Below are 22,294 nucleotides of genomic sequence, written 5' to 3' on the forward strand. Positions count from 1 at the left end.
GTATAAGTAGATACTCTATACTGCAATAATAAAGAAAGCATAAAAGAAAAATTAAATACTTTCTTACTTAGGCAAAGAATTTGATGTGGGTGATGTGTGGAGAATGGGAGCTGACATACTAATCGACCTTCTTACTACTACTACTCTCTAAGGATGGTAACTACTAACTCCTTAAGTGTGTGATTAAAACCACATGGAAACCCTCCTAAAAATTTGAGCCTCCCACTTCATGACCTTATTCAACAATACATGCAAGATATCAGCCACAAGCGGCTGGAACACATATCAATCAACCACGCAGTATAATAAATCCAAAATAAAGAAAACAACACAAGAAATCATCACACAAGATTACAATTCCTCTACTACGTCCTAATCATAACAAAATAACAAATACTATCTCAAATACTCCTAACATAGCAAAAGACAATAAAAACTAAACTAAAATTTCTTTCCTAATCCCAAGGCTTCCATAGTCCCGGCATCACACATCCATCCGCACCTCCTTGTCGCCTTCCTTTCTATATCTTTTCCTTTCCTGTATCTGCAGTAAGAGGAAGTGTAGTCTATAAGCAAAATTTGCTTAGTAAGCGCTATCTAACTCACAAAATCTCGATATGCATGTATATAAATAAGAACATGCTAAAACTGAATGCTAACATGTAAAGCTACTCATGCTCATACATAGCAAAGGAACAGTAAACTAACTCATGCTCTTCTATTAGTAAAGAAACATACTGAAAGGCTAAACATGTAAGGCAAGTCTATACTATCATGCTTGCATAAAGAACTAAGCTTACTGAATTCTAAACACCTTCTGAATCTTATTTCACTTGTTTAAAGACTTATTCTTTAAATACTTTATACTTATGTAAATTCGAACTTATACTTATAATACTTCAAAATAATAATCAACTTCTTGGGCCCGACAACTGTGCTTTTTTATTGTAACGACCGACCCATTTGGCGCATTTGCGCCATTTCATGACCCTATCGTCAATCGACCGACGGATCCGTGGCCTACATTACTAGGTTATCTCCAACCTAGGGACGACTATAGATGCAACCCAAGGCGGAGAGTCCAAGATAGTGCACCGATAAAAGTAAAATACTTGTTATCTTTTATACTTCTATATAATGCCTCGGCATTTTCTTTAGCACCTTGTGTGCCAAAATCCCTAAAGTCTTGACTTTGGGATTTACTTAAGGCCTCGGCCTTTTCTTTCTTTTCTTTAGCTTTCTTATACTTGTTCAAGTAAAATACTTGTTCTTATTAATACTTCTAATAAAAGATTGCTTCTTACAAAACTGAAATGTAAATACTTAAACAACCTAGAATTGAATGCTTAAACAAACAAAACTGAATCTGTTTAAGGTCACAAGCAACCTAAAAGCATAGAACTATCTCATACTAAAAGAACTAAAACAATAATCCATAAAGCAAATCAAACCGAAAACTGAATTTGCTGGAATATCCATAAACTGATCATGCCCATTAAAGTGACAAGGAAGAACTTAAATCTGTGTTATTAATCAATCCCACATGCATTCAAAACTATAATAAAAGAAAGCTGCCGAAACTTAAAGAAACCACAGCATAACCAATCCTAACACGTCTAAATTTGATGTACTAATCATAAAAGTGAATGAATTCAAATTACATTCTCAAGCTATACCAATCATCTTCTTTCTTCCTTAAATACTTATTTCATTCCATCCTACTTGTGTGTCCTTTACATTACGAAATAGGCCACCTGGAATGTTATCTATACTTAACCCATAGTTCTACATATTATTGGGAGAATTAAAGCATCAAGGAAGTGAAGAACATGCAGTATGGTATATTATATTGGTGTTCCTCTTTCATGTTGCTCCTCTAATTGACAATGCTTAACTAAGTTTCTTTGGATATAAATCTGATACTACATGACAATCTAAAACTGCTTATACAAAAAAAAACTGATCATGAAAGGTCTAAGGCACAAAGGGTAGAGCTCCTCATCCTACAGGAAACCAATGGCACAGAACAATTGAAAACATAAAGCATACTGCAGCAGCAACGCAAAGAGGATATAAAAATTGGTCTCTTTCTATTATAGCTACTCATAATCACCTAAAGGTTAGGATCATGCACAATTTATAAAGGCCAAAACATAATATCACTAGCATGGAAACCAAGCCAAACTTACAAGCTTTAGAAATCCTGGTCTAAACCGCAAAAGAACTAATTCTTAGGCATGCTTCCGCAGAAATAAAAAGAAACAGCAATTAAGCAAATCTGTGCAGCACAATCCGAAAACAGAGAAAGCAAAGGAACTCATGCAAAGCTGAAACAAGGAGGAATCAAAGATTAAACCCGGGCTATCCCTCTGCGAGTGAGCAACTTACCTTGGGTTTCTTGGACTTAGAAGGAGGCTTCTAGGGCTTTTGGCGAGCTCGAATCCCGACAACTTCCTCTCCCGCCCACGCTCTCTCGAGAGCTCGAATATGAAGAACCCACGGGCCTCAGGGTGAGAGGCCCCCGGTTATCTTCCTCGGCCGAAGGCCTCTAAGAAGAGGAGGAGAAAGGTTTCGATCAGGATAATTAATCCTAACTTATCCCTCTTTATAACCTAAGCTTATGGCTTAAGACTATTTCTCTATAAATTTGTTCACGAATTAATCGTGGGGTTAGTTTGCTTAGTTAGCCGTTTTAAAGCTTGGGTTTGGAGTTGTGTGGGTTAACTCTATTATCTTCTTCCTTCGTTTCTACTTATATATTTCTCATATATCATATTTACTCAAGACCGCTTGCTAACCCACTTAGTTGGAGCTGCTTAACCGAACCTCTGGGCCATTTCATTCGCCCTTTATATTTAATTTATTTTAAATGTTCCCAACTATTCTTTAAATACCATTTGTTCCATATATTAAACAAAACTTACTTAGCTCAGTTGGTTGACTTGGTTAAGGACAGTTCGGTCAAGGGTTTATGGTTCAAAACCCAACTTCAACAATTTTATTTCCTTTTTTTTTTTTTAAACTTCTTCCTCTTGGTAAAAATACGAACTGAACTCCAAAAATTGCATAAAAATACTCTATAAATTCCTAAGAATCTCTAGAATTTTTCCAAAGCATTTCTAGATTTTAATAAGATCTTTTAGGACTCCAAATCATGAAATTTGGGGTGTTACATTTTTATTAAGCTAGTATGCAGATTTCTGTTAAGCATTAGTGCAGATTTTTGATAAGTATTGTATGTGCAGATTTCTTTTGTATTCTATGCATGATTATGTGTTACATAGTTAGTTTCATTCATAGATGCATACGAAAGATACCCCTAACAATATTTTGGATTTAAGAAAAGTATAAGAAAGATAAAGATAAGTATAAGAAAGATAAAGAAAAGAAAGATAAGGTCGAGGCCTTAAGTAGATCCCAAAGTCGAGACTTTAGGGATTTTTGGCACACAAGGTGTCTATTAAAATGCCAAGGCATTTAAAGAAGAAGTAAATAAGCTAATAAGTATTTTACTTTTAAGAAGAGGCTAGTACCCGACTTCCGAGGTTGTGTTAAACAAATCCAGGTGTCCAATTCCGAGGTCTTGGCCCTGGTAGACCGAGGTCTGCTCTTTTAGGATTGGTGGCTCGCTACCCCAGCCTATCAGGGAACGCGCATAAGATGGTACTATGCCTGGGCCCAAGAAGAAAGCTGATTATTATTTTGAAGTATTATAAGTATAAGTTTTTGAACAAGTAAAACGAGTTTTACATAAGTATAAAGTATTAAAGAATAAGTCTTTAAACAAGTTGAATAAGATTCAGAAGGTGTTTAGAATTCAGTAAGTTTAGTTCTTTATTCTACCATGTTTATCTAGTGGATGAGTAGTTTTCATGTTTACCTATTAGATGAGTAGCATGATTAGCGAGTAGAATTACATGAGTAGATTTCTTAGCTTTTCTTTGCTATTAGTTTGACATGAGCAGTTATGTTTATGCTTTATTTCTTTTTAGAGCATATAGTTCCTAGTTCTTTTCGTATACATGCACATTCGTGTTTTTGTGAGTTAGATAGCGCTTACTAAGCAAATTTTTCTTATAGACTACACTTCCTCTTACTGCAGATAAAGGAAAAGAAAAGATTTAGCAAGGAAGGCGACAAGGTGACGCGGATGGTGTGTGATGCCAGGATTATGGAAGCCCTGGGACTTAGTTTAAGAATTTATTAAGATTGCCATTTATTAAGAATGTATTAGATGAGTCATTTAGTCTTCCGCTGTTAGTTAATTGTATGTTTTTATTTTTCCGCTATTCATTACTTGCATGATTTGATTTCATTAAACTGCGTGGTGATGTTATTCCTTTTGTGTGTTTGATATGTGTTCCAGCCGCATGTGGCTGAGTATATATATTGCATATATTGTTGAATAAGGTCACCGGTACAGGGGAGATGTAAAATACCGAAAATAGGCGAATATTAGTAAGGGAATTTTTCGGAATTTTTGGAAATTTTTCGGGAATTTTTCGAAGCTCGTATGGACGAGTTAACGGGGACAAAAATGGGGTCCGGAAAAGCCTGTTTAGGCTACCCCATTTTAACGAGGAAAAGATTTATTTCCTTTTCTTTTATTTATTTATTTCTTCTTTTCCTTTGTTTTTCCCTCACCCGCGTGGTTTCCTCCCGAGCTCTCGCGACGCCGGCTTGCCCTAACCGCCGGCCGCGTGGTTTTCTTCTCCTTCCCTTCTTGCGACGCCACAATCTCTCCTTATCCCGACGCCGAGCAGCGCCGAGCCTCGGTGCCGACGCCACCGACGCCTCTCCGATCTCCTCACGCGCGCCACCGTCGTTCTGACGCCGAGCTGCGCCGACCTTCTTCTCCTCTGCTGACACCGAGATCTCCTCTTCCTCCATCTCGAGTGCCCTAGCAGACTCATTCTTCCCGACGCCACTGTGAGCGCCGGAGCCGATCCCTAGCCGCGTCGTTGCCACTCCGACCCGACGCCACTGTTGCCGGCGACGCACAGAGCAGCGCCTCACCCCTGGTGCCCCAGCATCGACCACTACAGTGCCACAGCCTTTTTCCTCTTTGGAGCTGTGCGCCGACACTGACCCATCTTCCCCAGCGCGTCTCTGCTTGGATTTCATCCGGCCAAGAGCAACGAATCAAAGCCTTAGTTTTCTCCTTCCGTGCCCTAGGTTCCTTCTTCTGTTAAGTCTCCGGCAAAGAGGAAGAATTTGGTTTTGTTGCAGGTAAGGCATATTTGGTATTAGATTTTGACTGGGATGCTGACACATAGACAGTAGTAGTTCTTTGCAATGTTGGCAACAGATCTGTGGCAGCAATAGTTTCGGCAAACAATTTTCGACAGCAACTCTAGTTAGCGATGGATCAAGAGCAGAGGTTTGAATTGAGGTAAGGAGTAGAGAAATTGATCTTAGTTGTAGATCATGGTGTGATTCGATTTCTAGATAGTGATACATATTGTGAATTAGGGTTATGATTGTGTTTTTGGTTTAGGGTTTTGCCCTAAATAGTTTTAGGAATTTTGTTTAGCTACTTATATAAATTGTAGCTAAATAAAATATATTTATTTATACGTGACACAGGATCTTGACGCGAGACGAGTATCACGGAGTCAGATTTGGATCACTTTATTGGAGGCGAGTACTTTGACTTATGTCTTTTGATATGCATGATAATATGTTTAACATATAACAGTAATTGTGTTACCTGTTTATTTCGGTTGGTCACTACATGATTAGTACATGTTGTTTGTTTATTTATTCTGCACTACATATTATCTACCTGATCACATATGCCTTAGGTAGTGACCTAACCACATGCTCTGTTATATTCTGGATCTAGGGTTTATTTGATACCCTCTTCGATTTGTGTGCCTTCTATTTGATACGTCTTCTTGTGGTACACACTTTGTATCTATTTATATGGATCATGCCATGTTATTCATGAGATTGCCATGTTCAGTATCATGCATCATGATTGCATGCTGTGCGATTGTCGGCTCTACTTTGGTTGAGCTCATCGCCAGTTACATACATGTACTGCACACATCACCCATGGATTTGTATATCTGGCCGGGTGTGTGGTTCACGGTTCTTGCTTGGCTCCTGGTCGGTGACTCAGTAGCGGTAGCCGGGGGTTCCCTTGCTTTGCTCGTTGGCATTTAGGGTAGCGTGGTAGCGGCGATGGTGGACTTTGTTTGGCTCCTGGTCGAGACTCAGGTGGCTAGCAGAGATATCCTCCCGTCACATGGTAACGGAGATGAGAGCATTGAGCTCCCCATTTATGATTTGGGGTCACAGGACGGAGTACTCCGACGACATCCGTTTACTCATCATTGCACGGAGCATTGATTTCAAAGTATGGGGTTGACATATGCATTTATTGCATTTTTATTTGCTTGTGATTGCTGCACTTATATGCTGCATTTGTTTGGATGCATTGATTGACATGCATACAGGATTATGACTCACTCGGTCTGACGACCTGTTACCTTTATACTTTGATCCGGTCGATGCAGTTATCTTGATTTCATTTCAGTTGCATTTATCCTCCTCATATTCAGGAGACTGTACGCATGATTAGTGTTGTCTGTTATTTGTTTTATTATGCATATCGGTTGTACTGCTGAGTGTTGGACTCACCCCGCCTCCATGTTGAGGTTGTCCGGAGCAGTTCCAGTCGCTGGCCCCCCCCATCTGCACGTAGAGCTAGTTCTCTACTAGGTTGTTATTTGCTTTATTTTGGTTTTTCTTCCATCAGACTATGTTTTAGTTTTGTTTTGGATTTTATTTATGGATATTGTACGGATTGTTACCGTTTGATGGTCTTTGGATGGTTTGGTTTTATTCTACTATATGCCTGCCTGGACGGCAGAAGAGGTGAGTTCGTTGGATTTGAGTTTTACGAGTGTAGTGGAGTAGGGTGGATTTCGAGTCAGAGTCCTACTATGATTGATTACTATTATTAACTGCGTGGTTGTGACAGCCAGAGGCTGAATATCTTTATAAACTGCGTGGTGTTTGTCTTTTATTTTTGTTATCATTCCAGCCGCCTGTGGCTGAAGTATATGTGATATGTAGAAAGTTTCATATTGTCCGCCGTACAGGGGAGATGCTGCCGAAATTTCTTCGGACAGAGACTCCTCTGGGGCGTGACAGGAGATTCTGTCGAAATTTTTTGGTAGGGTTTCCATGTGGTTTTTAATCACACCGGTTAAGTAGAGTTAGTAGATAAGTAACGGTCATCATTAGAGAGTAGTAGTAGTAAGAAGGGTGGTCGTTACAACTAAATTGGAGAGTGTCTATCCATGACGTATAAAAGGTAGTCAACAGAAAAGATAAGATAATCACCAGAAATATAACTTCATTTCATATATCTTGGAGATGTCCTACAATTGCCTAGTCCTAGAACTCAAAAGTCGCACAGAAAAAAAACAAACCATAAAATCAGAAACATGTATAATAGACCTCGTAAACCTGTGGCTCTGAAACCAGTATCAAGCAATCAAAACTTGTGATCAAGGACTAGAAATCCATGTGGAACAAGATCTTGAGAGATAAAGGGTTAATTTCTCAAAAAAATGGATTGTTTACATGGAATCTAAGAAACAAAATTCCTATCTTGGAGTATTTAATAGAAGCTATGATATAAAAGTTTATTTTTAGGATATGGGTTCGTATGGAGTAAATGGTGAATCTAATCAGTCCAAATTTATTTTTTTCCCCAAATAATTAACTCTTCCATATAGTATTTTAGAAAAGCAGACCATGTTGAATTTCAACCAATATCTTTATATTATGGTTGTTACTTTGCTTTGCAAGGTTAGATTTGCATCATCACATAACAAAGTTTTGATACATTATTTATGTCTCACTCAAAATACAGGGCTGAACTTAATATTTGTATTGAGACTCTTAAATTTCAAGTGAGATGGTAAGCTAATAAACTAGAATTTATAATTTTTTATTGAATCAAAAGTATCAAAATAGTAATCATTGATTATCTTAGGAGAAGTTCAATGTATTGATAGGTTATATTTATATCAAATATCAAAATTTAAAATTTACTTTTAGTTTGTATTTAAATGTAAATTTTTTTCTTGTATTGATTCAAAACTAAGGCATTTAATGTTGATTTAATGAAACTTATAGTCATCTTTCAACTTTGTATCATTTTTGAAAATTTTGATGATGTTCATGTAACTTTGTGATTTTTCAAGAAAACCTTTCTTTGAAACTTTAAAATTTTTAGTGATTTGTATTATTTTTCAAGCAACATAGGGTTAAAATTATGTTTTCATTTAAATATATATGGATAATAATAAAAACTTTTTTTTTGATCAATTGTAATTTTGTAAAAAAACTTATGTTTTCATTTAAATATTTCATAGTATTGATAATTTTTTATTTATTATCATCAATATATTTTTTTCGTTATATCTAATTATTTGAATTATCAACTAAATTTTAGGATTTTTATAGTCAAAAAGTTGAATAATACAATTTAAAACATATTTTATATTAAAATTAATAATTTTAGTAAAAAAAAAAGTGATGCTATTTTTACAATAAATTATATGTAACAAATATTTTTATTATTAAAGGTGATTACGCTCACTCTTTGAGCCCCTTACAATCGGTCCCTAAGTTATATAAAGGGAGGTAAATCACGGGTTTAATTTATAGCCTATCACCAAGTGGTTAGGGGGTGGAAGGGGTTTTTTTTCTAAAGGATATGCTCCCTTGGAGAATTGGTCCTTTGCCCCGTACCTAGTTTGCCCCCCTTTAGCCAAATGGGAACCTCATGGGGACTATAGTTACCAACTCTTGACACTTATAAGCATTGCTATAATTTGTTAATTGAATAGTTTCATATTTACTTGTTCATTGCATCTTTTATTATAGCTTTATTTTAGTTAATATTAATATAAACTATAATATAGTTTAGTATATTCTTAAGATTACTAATAAAAATTTCAATAATTTTTTCAAATGATAAATTTATTTTTAATTTAAATGCTTTTATAGAATGTATATTCATTTTTTATAGGCTCAATATTTCCATTAATTTTTTAAAAAATAATTTGAAGTATATTATCTTAGATCACTTAAATATGATTCATGCACATACCTCAATTAGATATTTTTAAAAGTAGTTTATTTAAGATATATTTATTTCTTATAGATATGACTAATCATACTGTCTAGGGGGATCCAAGCAAAGCCAACATTGCATGTCACGATTTCCAATTAATTGATTCCTTGGGAAAAATATGCCTTGTCCTTTTTTCGCAATTTCAGCAAGTTGTTTAACTGCATATTAGTAAATAGAAATGAGTACTCTTAGTATTTGTAATTTGATAATCATACACACAAAAATAAATATTTTTTATAAAAACTTTGAGATTTAAATTTAGGAGCAATAAAGATAAGGTGATTATCTAAATATGTAATGTCACTTAGTTTCATAGCATATTTCACTCCGATGCCTTGAGATTTATGCTTTCAAACAATGTATGAAAATAATATTAATAACTTACATAGTAATTCAAAAAAATCAATTCCAGTCGAAGATGGTGTAGGAGCAAGCTCTCTAGATGTTGTCGGAATAATAAAAATGGATAACATAAAGAGGATAGCTAAGCTAATTTTCCTTGTGTCCATTATCATGTCTCTAATATTAAGATGGATGTGAAACACAAACTTGATTAGCTTTTAAATTTAATTGAATAATATGCCCATTTGGATCTACTATTTAAATGGTTAGAAACATATGTTACTTTTATGTGATAAGGATAACTTAAGATTTTATACTTTCAATGTAGGAAGTTATTTAAAATATGTAAAGAAATGTTTATTTTTTATAAAGATAAATTAATAATTATAATATTTTTAAGTTACCTAAATGGTCTTGAAAATTATTTTGCCAACAAAAAAACATGTAAGAAAATTTCACATTATCATTTAATTTTTTTAAAAATTATCATAACCATATTAGTGATCCATTTCTATCTTGAGCGGAAAAATACTATATCCTCTTATCTAGCGGATCCATGCAAAGGGAAGAAAATTTTTTTATGGCAATAATCTATGCTAAGCTACATGATAGGATTATACCTTTGTTGCGTTCCCTTCGCAATCCCGATAGCAACCTTTTCTTTGGATCATGATCTCAGTGCGTTCAAGCGTCCGCGCCTCTACGGTACCCACACAAACATATACTTCGTTCATCGCACGAACGAAGCCTTCGGAGAAGAACCATCTTCTTGTGATAGCAAGAAGCATGGTTCGACCAAACATCAAGAATCGACCATGGAAGGAGGAGGAAGAAGATGGAATCTCAAGAGTCACCTTTTTTTTCATCTAATGAAAAATAAAATCCAAAAACCTATTTATATTCATATAATGAATATCAAGGGTTTTTTTTGTCTCTTTGTATTGCTCTTAATGGGTTGGATTTATTATATTGGATTAACCATTAATTAAATAACCCAATAAGTCTAACCCATTGAGTCTAACCCATTAATCCAATGTGTAGAATTCGGATTGGACTCAATCCAATGAGTGGGTTCATTTGAGTCTAACTCAATTAGTAACCAAAAGGCCTAATCATCTCTTGATTGGCTCTTAGGGCTAATTACTAACACGAAACTCCTCCAGCCATGAGTTGACAGAGGTGAAATCCAATTTGGGTTAGTTTTAGAGTTGAATTTCAATTCTTCTTTGATTTGATTTGTTAATTGATGATGTTGTTAAGTTTGGTTGTATATGGATTACTAAATATGAATGTGAATTGGGGGAGAAAATGATTGTGTTGATTGAGGATTATTTGATTTGTTGAATGATATGATTAAACCTAAACTAATCATGTGGATGGACTATGTAGGTTGGGTTTATGATGCTTAATAGTTGACTCAATTTAACTTAATCCAGTGTAATTGTGATTCTTTGTGGATGGGTTGATCGATTGATAATGAAGTAACTGAGTTTTAGATTGATTATGCTTCTAGTATACTCTAATTGGAGGTTAAATGGTTAGGGTTGCTTAATCTATTTAGTTATGAAATTAGAGCTTCATTTATATGTTGATTTCTCTAGTCGAATTAATTCACCAAGATTTTATATATGAAGAAGTATTGGATTACCAAATGGAATGGAAACATAGTTACCTAATTGAATTAGGATTGAGTTTTGGGGTTTAGCTAGTTGTTGTATATGTGATTAGCTAAACCATATATCATATTATTTGCAGGACGTTGATTTGAGATAAGTGTATCGATGTGAGATTTTTTACCATGGTCGACATATATGTTAGAATGTATACTAAAAGCCTAGCTTTTGATATAAACATTTATCTAGAAATAAGAATCACATTGGTCAAATGTCTACATTTATGTTAAATGTAGTTGTTCAATTAATATTGTAGATAACATGGTGTGTGGTGTCACACACAGAAGATCATGTTATCAGTAACTTATAAATTATAAACAGTAGCTCACGACCAAGATGGAAAGGAACAAACTATTGGAAGGTCGTAGTGTAATTAGGTATTAGTTTATCTTAACTATATAATTACACTAGTACTCTTAGAGTGTATTGAGTAGGACCATTAGGTGTTTCTCTTTTATACTGACTTTATAAAGGAACAAAGACCTCAGTTATTATGGAAGTGTGTGCTCTTAATCTCAATATAATAACAAGCACATATATTTGATATTTATTTCTTTAATTTATCAATGGGTGAGATTTAGTTCGATAAATCAATAAGCCCGATAAGTTGGGAAATGATATCACTTATAGTGTGTGTTGTTGATTAGAAGGAAACTGTGTAGTAATCTAGGTTGAGAATGTCCCCAAGAGGAGCTCATAAGATTGTCATGTTAAACCCTGGCATGGACTTAGTCCGACATGATGATGAGGTTGAGTGGTACTACTCTTGGACTAAGATATTAATTAAATGAGTTGTCAGTAACTCACTTAATTAGTGGACATTCGACATCTTAAACACAGGGAGACTAACACACTCATAATAAGAAGGAGCCCAAAAATATAATTTAGGATTGGTGCGGTAGTTCAATAATAATTCTTTAGTGGAATGAATTATTATTGATGAAGTTAAGTTGTGTGTTCGGGGCGAACACGGGATGCTTAATTTCATCGGGAGACCAAAACCAATTCCTCCTCTTGGTCCCTATCGTAGCCTCTTGTATATAGAGATTTATACCCACCACATACCCACCTTCTTACCCATCCTATAGGGGCCCGGCCAAGCTAGCTTGGAGACCAAGCTAGGGCCGACCATGGTTTGGTTCATGGGTGATTTCATGCGGCCGGCCCTAGCTTGAACTCAAGCTTAGGTGGCCGGCCCTATTAAAATAAAAAGGAATTTTAATTTTAAAATTTTTTTCTTATGTGGATAACATGATTTAAAAGAGAGTTTAAAATTTTAAATCTTTCCTTTTATAAGATTCTACAAAAGATTAAGAGAAGAGCTAAATCTTTTTCCTTATTTGTAGATTAAAAGGTTGATTTTAATTTTGGTAAAAACTTTCCTATTAATCATGTTTATTATTTAAAGAAAGCTTAAAATTAAAAATTTTATTAGTTTCTACAAAAGATTAAGAAAAGATTTAATATCTTTCGTTATTTGTAGATTAAAAGAGATTTTAATTTTTAGAGATAACTTTCTTTTTATCCACATGTTAAAAGAAAGATTTTAATTTATAAAATTTCCTTTTTATTAACCAATCATGAAGGGAAAAATTATTGGAGAATTTTTTTATAAATTTCCGGAAGCAAATAAAATTTTATTTGCTTGGAAATTTTATGGTGTGGTCGGCCATTGTAAATTGAAAATAAAAATTATTTTAATTAAATAAATTTTCATTTTCAATGGCAAAAGAATTAAGGAAGTTTTATTAAATTTTCCTTATTTGCCAAGACCAAGGATTATAAAGAGGGGGTAGAGAAGGCTATGGTGAACAACTCTATTCTATTTTCTCCCTCTTTTCTTCCTCTGGTGTGGCCATCCTTTCCTCCTCTCTTCTTCTCTTTGATGGCGAACCTCATCCTTCTTATGGAGATTCATATGGTGGCGGATAAAGAAGAAGAAGAAGGAGAGAAAGAAAGTTTTGTTTCTAGCATCCCTTGGAGCATGGTGGTGGTGGCCGAACCTCTTCATCCTAGGAGAAGTTTTGATGGCCGAAACTCGTAAGGAAGAAGAAGGTGCTTGGTGGTTCTCATCTTGGAAGATCGTTGCCCACACAACGTCCGAGGTTAGTAGAGGAATACGGTAGAAGATCAAGAGGTCTTTCTAAAAGGTATAACTAGTATTTTTCCTTTCCGCATCATACTAGTTATTTTTGGAAATAATACCAAATACAAGAGGCATGCGATTCTAGTATTTCGAATTTGTTTTCGATGTTGTGTTCTTTTGTTTTTTTTTCTTTTCCTTGTGATTTGATTGTTCTTTTCGGTTGACCTAAAGTTATTTAAGGAAATTAAATATTAACTTTCTTTAAAAGGCTTTGTCTAGTCGGTGGTGGTTGTTCCCATATCCAAGAAGGCCATGTGCCTCGCCATGTCAGTACTGGAAGCCAATTTTGGAAATTAATATTTAATGAAATTAATAACCTAGGTGATTTGGATCGAACGTGTTAAGTTCCGCAGGAGATCTGAGTCTAAACCTAAAAGAACAAATAGATTAAACTTTGGATCAAACGTGTTAAGTTCCGCAGGCGATCCAAGTTTAATTTAAAAGAACACATGGTAGATAGGAAAAGGTTCAGACCTTTGTACAAAATTTTTGTACAGTGGAACCATTAGGTTTTCCGAGTAGCAACCAACAATATAAAGGCAGGTACTTCTCGCTTTATCTCTTTAATACATTGATCTTAGTGCATGAGCTAAATATTCAGATAGTTACTGTGTTTATCCTGACTCCACTCGTATTTTTCTTGTGCTTGATGCTTATCTACCCAATCTTTGAGCTACTCGTTTCTATATCTATACATTCTCTCTTGTTATCTATGATATTTAGCAGATACTAGATACCATGCTTACTTGCTTGAATGTTGTTTATTTACACACCTTACTAAGCATGTTGGCTTCATGTAGGATACCTGGTTTCTATGTTTATATATATATAATGACTGCTACATTTTACGCATCATGCCATTTCATGCATGGCGGCGACCATTTCTCCCTTGTGGTTGAGAGGGTCGTTGGCCACGGCCACACGTTCGGCCGCTCATGGGTAGTGGTAGCTGGAGCGTGCCGCTTGTCCTATCGTGCTCCTACTCACTTACTCATGGGTAGTGATAGCTGAAGTTGCGAGCAGCAGGGACCCCCATCGCAGACGTAGCTAGTTAGCTACAATGGAACTATCCCCTCGGCAAATCGAGAGTAGTGGTATCTGGAGTGGTGTATAGTCTGTCACTGACCAGACCTCTCGACCATACAGAGGTCATGGTGCAGAGGGGTGGGCGGGAGTGACCATCCGTGTGTACGCTGTTATTATTATACCTGTTAATCTGTTGCTTACTTTTGCTGATATGCTTACATAGGTTTAGATAAATACCTATGGTATGTGTTTAGGCACTGACTTACTTATTGTTAATATGTATATACCTCACATGTTACCCATGGAGTTATGAGTAGTACTATAGCAGGTCTTTGCTACTCCTGACTTTCTATTACTAGCCTAGGATATGGTTTTAATTATGGACACATATTATGATATCACTGTACTATCTGCTATTTTCCCTACGAGACTGTAGACCTTGTATCTCTAGTTCTTTATTATGTTCATGCACTATCTGTCTATTACCCGCTGAGTCTCACCACTCACTACCCCATAAACTGGTTTATTTTGCCAGGTAGCAGATAAAGGATTTATGGAGTCGCCTGGAGATCCTGTCCTCCAGTCCTATGTCACATCGAGCTTCTCCTACTGTTAGTGCTTCCATTCGCATTATTGGTTTTGTACTTGTTCTTGTATTTGTGTATTCTTTTATATGGAGTTTTGTTTTGTGGAATCTTATATTTGGTTTGGTGATGATGTGTCCAACCGAGCCGGCTCGCAGTTAGTGGTTTTGTTCATTTCATGTTCGTTATTTTGTGATTTCCGCTGTGCTATGTTTAAGCCATGTGGGCTGACTATTAACTGCATTGGTTGTGATTATTTCAAGCTGTGTGGGCTACTTATAAACCTTTGGTGTGTTTATATCCAGTCGTGTGGGCTAAAGTATATAGCTGATGAGTATGCTTGTGGATATATGTATATATATTTTAGATTGTTATTGTTATAGGGGATGTGATGTCCGATTTTCGTCAGACTACCTTACTCTCGAGGCGTGATAGTTGTATCACATAAGTATTAAGCAACTACCTCTACACTTTTCCATATCATTGGGGGTTATCTACCTGAATATATCTACTAAGTTATCCAAACCATGTATATACAGTCCATCGTAAAAGCTCTCATGGAATAAGATACCTCGATCCTGTATTAACTAGTCAAGCTAACAATGGTATATATATAATTCAGTCCTTTCTACGTCTATACAAGTTATGTACTCAAGTGTTCCATCTAGGTTATCTAACTAGTCACAAGCTACACAAAGGTCAGAAACTCCATGAAATAGGCTAAATTGGTCCTCTATTGATCGAGACTACATAAATCAATTGATCCTTTACTAACCAAGCCAATAATTGTATAGAACTCTATCTTTCACCTAGATGGTAGTAGCAAGAGTTGGTACCACTGGTGGTAGGGTAGGATTAATTTTCTGAGACTATAATCTCTAATCTCCACTAGGTTGTTGATAAATTCGACCCTCACTTTCCAACTCGATATCAGTCTGTGCTACTAGAGAATCAACATTCTCTTCATCAAGGTAGAGTCTTCAACATGTCAACTAGTCAATTCCATAGTCAACAATGACCACAATTGAAAATAGAGCTGATTGACTAAGTATCATCATGCTACACCAAGTTAATGAATACCTACTAGACAGGTATAGAAATAGATACACAATCCAACTAAATTGGAGAGTGTCTATCCATGACGTATAAAAGGTAGTCAACATAAATGATAAGATAATCACCAGAAATATAACTTCATTTCATATATCTTGGAGATGTCCTACAATTGCCTAGTCCTAGAACTCAAAAGTCGCACTGAAAAAAAACAAACCATAAAATCAGAAACATGTATAATAGACCTCGTAAACCTGCGGCTCTGAAACCAGTATCAAGCAATAAAAAATTGGGATCAAGGACTAGAAATCCAAGTGGAACATGATCTTGAGAGATAAAGAGTTAATTTCTCTAAAAAATGGATTGTTTACATGGAATCTAAGAAACAAAATTCCTATCTTGGAGTATTTAATAGAAGTTATGATATAAAAGTTTATTTTTAGGATATGGGTTCGTATGGAGTAAATGGTGAATCTATTCAGGACAAATTTAATTTTTTCCCCAAATAATTAACTCTTCCATATAGTATTTTAGAAAAGCAGACCATGTTGAATTTCAACCAATATCTTTATATTATGGTTATTGCTTTGCTTTGCAAGGTTAGATTTGCATCATCACATAGCAAAGTTTTGGTACATTATTTATGTCTCACTCAAAATACAGGGCTGAACTTAATATTTGTATTGAGACTCTTAAATTTCAAGTGAGATGGTAAGCTAATAAACTAGAATTTATAATTTTTTATTGAATCAAAAGTATCAAAATAGTAATCATTGATTATCTCAAGAGAAGTTCAATGTATTGATAGGTTATATTTATATCAAATATCAAAATTTAAAATTTACTTTTAGTTTGTATTTAAATGTAAAGTTTTTTCTTGTATTGATTCAAAACTAAGGCATTTAATGTTGATTTAATGAAACTTATAGTCATCTTTCAACTTTGTATCATTTTTGAAAATTTTGATGATGTAACGACCCAATTTTTCCTATTTCGAGTTCCAAATGTCCAAAAAAAAATATTTGGAAATGCTTTTAAAATATTCTAGAGATTTTTAGAAATTTTTAGAGTATTTTTACGCAATTTTTTGAGGTTGTTTAGTATGTTTACAAAAAGAAAGAAGTTTTGACAAAAATTGTTAAAAGTGAGACTCGAACCCAAGACCTCCAGCCGAACCTGAACCTACCGGACACAGCCAACCAACTGGGCTACGTGTGGTTTGTTAATAAGTATGAAGCGAGATATATAAAAGTTATAGTTAAGAACAAAGTTAGACCTAGTTATAAAAGGATAAGTTAAGAGGGATTATGAGATATTTCTCCCGAAACCCTTTCTTCTCCTCTGCTTCTCGCGTGCGACGGCGCCGTTCCTACCGAGCGAAGAGATACGAAGCCCTAGCTTCATCTCCGACGACCGACGAAGGTCTTCTTCTGGTGAACCTTGCGGATCCGAGCTCCTCTCGTCGAAGAGAACGCGTGAGCACAAAGGAGAAGCCGAAGTCTTCACCTCCGCGAAGCCCTAGCTGCCTCCTTCCGGTTGTAAGTCCTAAAAGAAAGTGTAAGTACTACTCACCTGCGGTAGGAGTTGTTTCGGGTTTTCCATTTTGATTTTTCCTTGCTTCCGAGGCCTAGCATGAAACCTAGACTTAGTATTTGGGCTGCACAGCAAGTTGCCCTTTCCTTTTCATGAGCATAGCATGTTAAGGTCAAGAAATTGTGTTCTTTGTTCATTTTGAATTCAAAGCACGTTGTAAAGATTTTTGGTTTCTTTAGTTTTCTACCGTGAGTTTTCCTTGATTGGATGGTTGCTGTGGTAGCCTGCTTAGAGGATTCGTCCCTGTGCATGTGTAGATCTGTCCATTCCGGCTGCTATTAAATGATTTAGAGAGAATGCATTAGAAATCAATGAAATCAGTAGAAATATTGTCAACATTTTATCATGCATAAACAGATTTTATGCTCTAGATATCACATGCCATCTATGAATGTAGTTTGTAAAAGAACCAAGTAGTAGATTTGATATTCTATTCCACTTGTTGGTTGTGGATTCTGAAGTATAGGTTGTATTTAGTTGTTGTTAGTTGTGCGGCTTTCGGTTTCTATTAGTTGAGCAGTTTTAGTTTTTTATTTGCTATCAGTTGAGCATGTGTAGCAAATTCAGTTTATATAGATGTACATGAGCAGATCAAATTAGTTTTCTATTGTTCCATTTTACAACATGTTACAAAGTCCAAGTTAGCTTTCTTTTGCTCTATTTTACAGCATGTTTAGTAAGTCTAAGTTAGCTTTCTTTTGCTCTATCTTACAGCACGTGTAGTAAGTCCAAGTTAGCTTTCTTTTGCCCTATTTTACAGCATGTTAGAAAGTCCAAGTTAGCTTTCTTTTGCCCTATTTTACAGCATGTTAGAAAGTCCAAGTTAGCTTTCTTTGCTCTATTTTACAGCATGTTTAGAAAGCTTAAAGTTACTTTCTTTTGCTCTATTTTATAGCATGATTAGTAAGCTTAAAGTTACTTTCTTTTGCTCTATTTTATAGCATGATTAGTAAGTTCAGATTTGCTTCTTTTGCTTTTATCACAGCATGTTTAGGAAATCCAAATTAGCTTTCTTTTGCTTTATTTTATAACATTCTTAGAGAGTTCAGATCTGCTTCCCTTGGGTTATTTTATATAGCATGCTTGGTTAATTGTAATCCTATACTTGTTAGAAATATCTACAGGATTCTAATAAACTCTAATAAAGGAGTATGAGAAGTATGAGTAAAGAAAAAGACTAAAGTCTAGTTAAAAAGAGATAACAAGTAAATTAAAGTAAGAGGCTAGTACGCGACTTCCGAGGTTGTCGTTAAACAAATCCAGGTGACCAATTCCGAGGTCTTGGCCCTGGTAAGACCGAAGTCTTTATACTCATAGGGCTGGAGGCTCGCTACCCCAGTCACTAAGACTGGGCCCAAAGAAAAAGAAAAGAAGAAAGAAAAGAAAAAGAAGAAGAAAGTGAAAGAGAAATTAAAAGATTAATTTCTAGTATAAGAAAAGTAAGAAGAACAAGAAGAAAAAAGTGAAAGAGAAATTAAAAGATTAATTTCTAGTATGAGGATATAAGAAAATGAAACAAGTTTATGCTTAGAATCAATAAAAGTTTAGTTATTTAATTCTAAGCTTACAGTAGTTGTTTCATTACTTTCCTGTCAATTAGTGAGCATTTTAGTATTCAGTTTTATTTCTGTATACCATGAGTACATGCAGCTTTGCTTTTAGCATTTCAGTTTTAGTATTGTTGCATTCTTTTTATGCACTTCGAGTTTTGTGAGATAGATTAGTACTTACTAAGCGTTTTCGCTTATAGATCTTTTCTCCTCCTGAGATAAAGGAAAAGCTAAGATATGAAAGGGAGAGTGGTGGTGGTGATGAAGGTGTGTGGTGGCTGGACTATGAAGTAGCTGGCAAAATTGTCGAGACTTTCTTTTAGTTCTCTGTTAATGTTATATTAAACTTGGGATTGTAGTTGAGTTTATTTCCGCATGTCTAGCTAGTCTCTTTTATTATTTGTGGAGTGCTGTAGTCATGGCTATTGCTAGAGTAGTTCTTTGTCTTATTGTGATTTCTATTACTGCGTGGTTGTGGAAAATATGTTCCAGCCGTCTGTGGCTGCGTATACTATGTTTGTATTATAGATTTGGTCACCGGTACAGGGGAGACTCTGCCGAAATTTTTCGGTAGGTTTTCCTCTGGGCCGTGATAAATCTAAGTGTCGCTAATAATAGCATAAGTGACACTAGTAAGTAGAGTAGTAGTTAGGTAACGGTCGCCCTTAGAGAGTAGTAGTAAGAAGGGTGGTCGTTACAGATGATGTTCATGTAACTTTGTGATTTTTCAAGAAAACCTTTCTTTGAAACTTTAAAATTTTTAGTAATTTGTATACTTTTTTCAAGCAACATAGGTTTAAACTTATATGTTTTCATTTAAATATATATTGAAAATAATAAAAATATTTTTTTTATCAATTGTAATTTTGTAAAAAAAACTTAAGTTTTCATTTAAATATTTCATAGTGTTGATAATTTTTTTATTAATTATCATAAATATATTATTTCCATTATATCTAATTATTTAAATTATCAACTAAATTTTAGGATTTTTTATCACGCCCCAGAGGAGTCTCTGTCCAAAGAAATTTCGGCAACATCTCCCCTGTACGACGGACAATCTGAAACTTTCTACATCTCCATATACCTCAGCCACATGCGGCTGGAATAATAACAAAAAATAAAATACAACACACAGACATTCCACGCAGTTTAATAAGCAATCATAAGAAGACTCAAAATCCACCCTACTCAACTACACTCATAAAATACAAATCCAACAATAAGATTAATTTACCTCTTCTGCCATCTAAGCAGGCATGTAGTAAAAGCAAAATCAAACCAAATCCATCGACATTACAAAATCCATATCATATCCATACCATCAAACAAAACAAATTTAGCATAGTCTATGTAAGAAAACCAAAAGACTAATAATATCCTCGAGGTCTGTAGGGACGAGCAACTAGAACTCTCTCCTGACAGCATCAACCTGAAAAATAACAACAATGGAGGATATACAAAGTAGGGAAATAACACCTAGCACTAATCATGCGTACAGTCTCCTGATATAAGAAAGATAAAAATGCAACTGAAGTAAACAGGAGAGAAACTGTACTAACCAGGACCTGGATATAAAGACAAACAGTGTAACGCCCGAAATTTCTCAAAATTATTTTAGAAATATTCTATGATTTTTCTTGAATTTTAGGATATTTTTATAGAATTTTTAGAGCAGCGAAGGTAGCAAAAACAAATAGAACCGTAAAATAGCCTATGCGGGAATTGAACCCGAGCCCTATTGGGTTCTATGACTTTTGGTGAACCTTAGTAACCAGGTGAACCCAGTAGGGCTGTGCTGAAAGGAAAGGGAAACAATTAAATTTATATTCAAGTTGGGCCGAAATTACCACTTAATATAAATAAGAAATTATTAAGTGAGGGTTTTATTTTAATCGTGATTCTCTTCTCCTCAACCCTCACTGCCGCCCACTCCTCCTTCCCCTCCCTCTCTCGGCGCACCAAGCCAAGGGTTTTAGGAGCACCTCCCGGCAACATCAAGGGCACGAGGACGTTCCCCTCCACGAGAGGAACGCATAGACGCGAGAAGATCGTCGTAAGAAATTACGAACAGGAGTTAAGAAACCCCTCACTTGTAGTATAAGTAGCTTTCGAGTGAATTCCATGTATTAGTTTAGTAATATGTAGACTATCGACACAAAGGATGCGAATTAGCGCATACTGAGTGTTCGATTAAATTATTAGCACAGAAATATGCAGCTTAGGCATTTTAGTAGCCTAAATAAATGCAATAGAAGCATTTTATAGCTTATTTAGTCTTGCTCCAGCTTTTACAGGACTAGATGTCCAATGGTGGGCTCCCACAGTCGCCTCTAGGTTTAGATAACCTAGTTCTAGGTTTAGACAACCTAGTAAAAGCAAGACAAGAATTTATTAGCTTATGTTCAGTATTTTACTTTTCAGTGGCACTGTACTGGATTAGATATCCATTGGGTTGGGCTCCCACAGTCGTCCCTAGATTCAGATAACCTAGTAACCCTACTAAATTCGGGACTTGCAAACCCGGGTCTAGTTAGGGATGCGCGCACAACCCATTAGCAGCATGATTATGTATTTTCATCTACTATATGTATAGTTTTTAAACTCTCACAAATCAGTTGCGTATACAGTTTAATTTAGCACTAGCTTAGTTAGTTTAGTTTAGTTCATGTTTCAGCTCAGCTCTTTCACATGAATATGTATGATAGCTCTATGTTCAGTTTCTGTTACACATGCTTTAGATAATAGTATGCCATGACTAGCTTTGATTTCTACGTATGATAGCATGCCAGGTTTCAGTCTAACCAGTGCATTTTTTCAAATAGCATGTTTAAAAAGCATATTGCATCGAATGCATGTTTTTGTGAGGTAGATGGTTTCTTACTAAGCGAAAGCTTATAGATACTTTTTCCTTATACTGCAGATAAAGGTAAAGGAAAGATGGACTAGCGGAGGCTGGAGGGCAATGCGATGAAGATGTGTGTGGATGGAACTTGGAATAAAGATCTTAGAGAATTTTAGCAAGTTTTGTTTTAAGGATTAGAACTTTTTCAGTGTTTTATCATTCTCACTTTAGTATGTTAATTGCTATGAATTAGTAACCATGCACTCTATTAAGCTTAGAACACTATTTGTATGACGTCAGAATGTTAGTTATTATTGTTAGGGTG

Source organism: Zingiber officinale, chromosome 5B (genome assembly GCF_018446385.1).
Source record: "Zingiber officinale cultivar Zhangliang chromosome 5B, Zo_v1.1, whole genome shotgun sequence".
Taxonomy (NCBI): domain Eukaryota; kingdom Viridiplantae; phylum Streptophyta; class Magnoliopsida; order Zingiberales; family Zingiberaceae; genus Zingiber; species Zingiber officinale.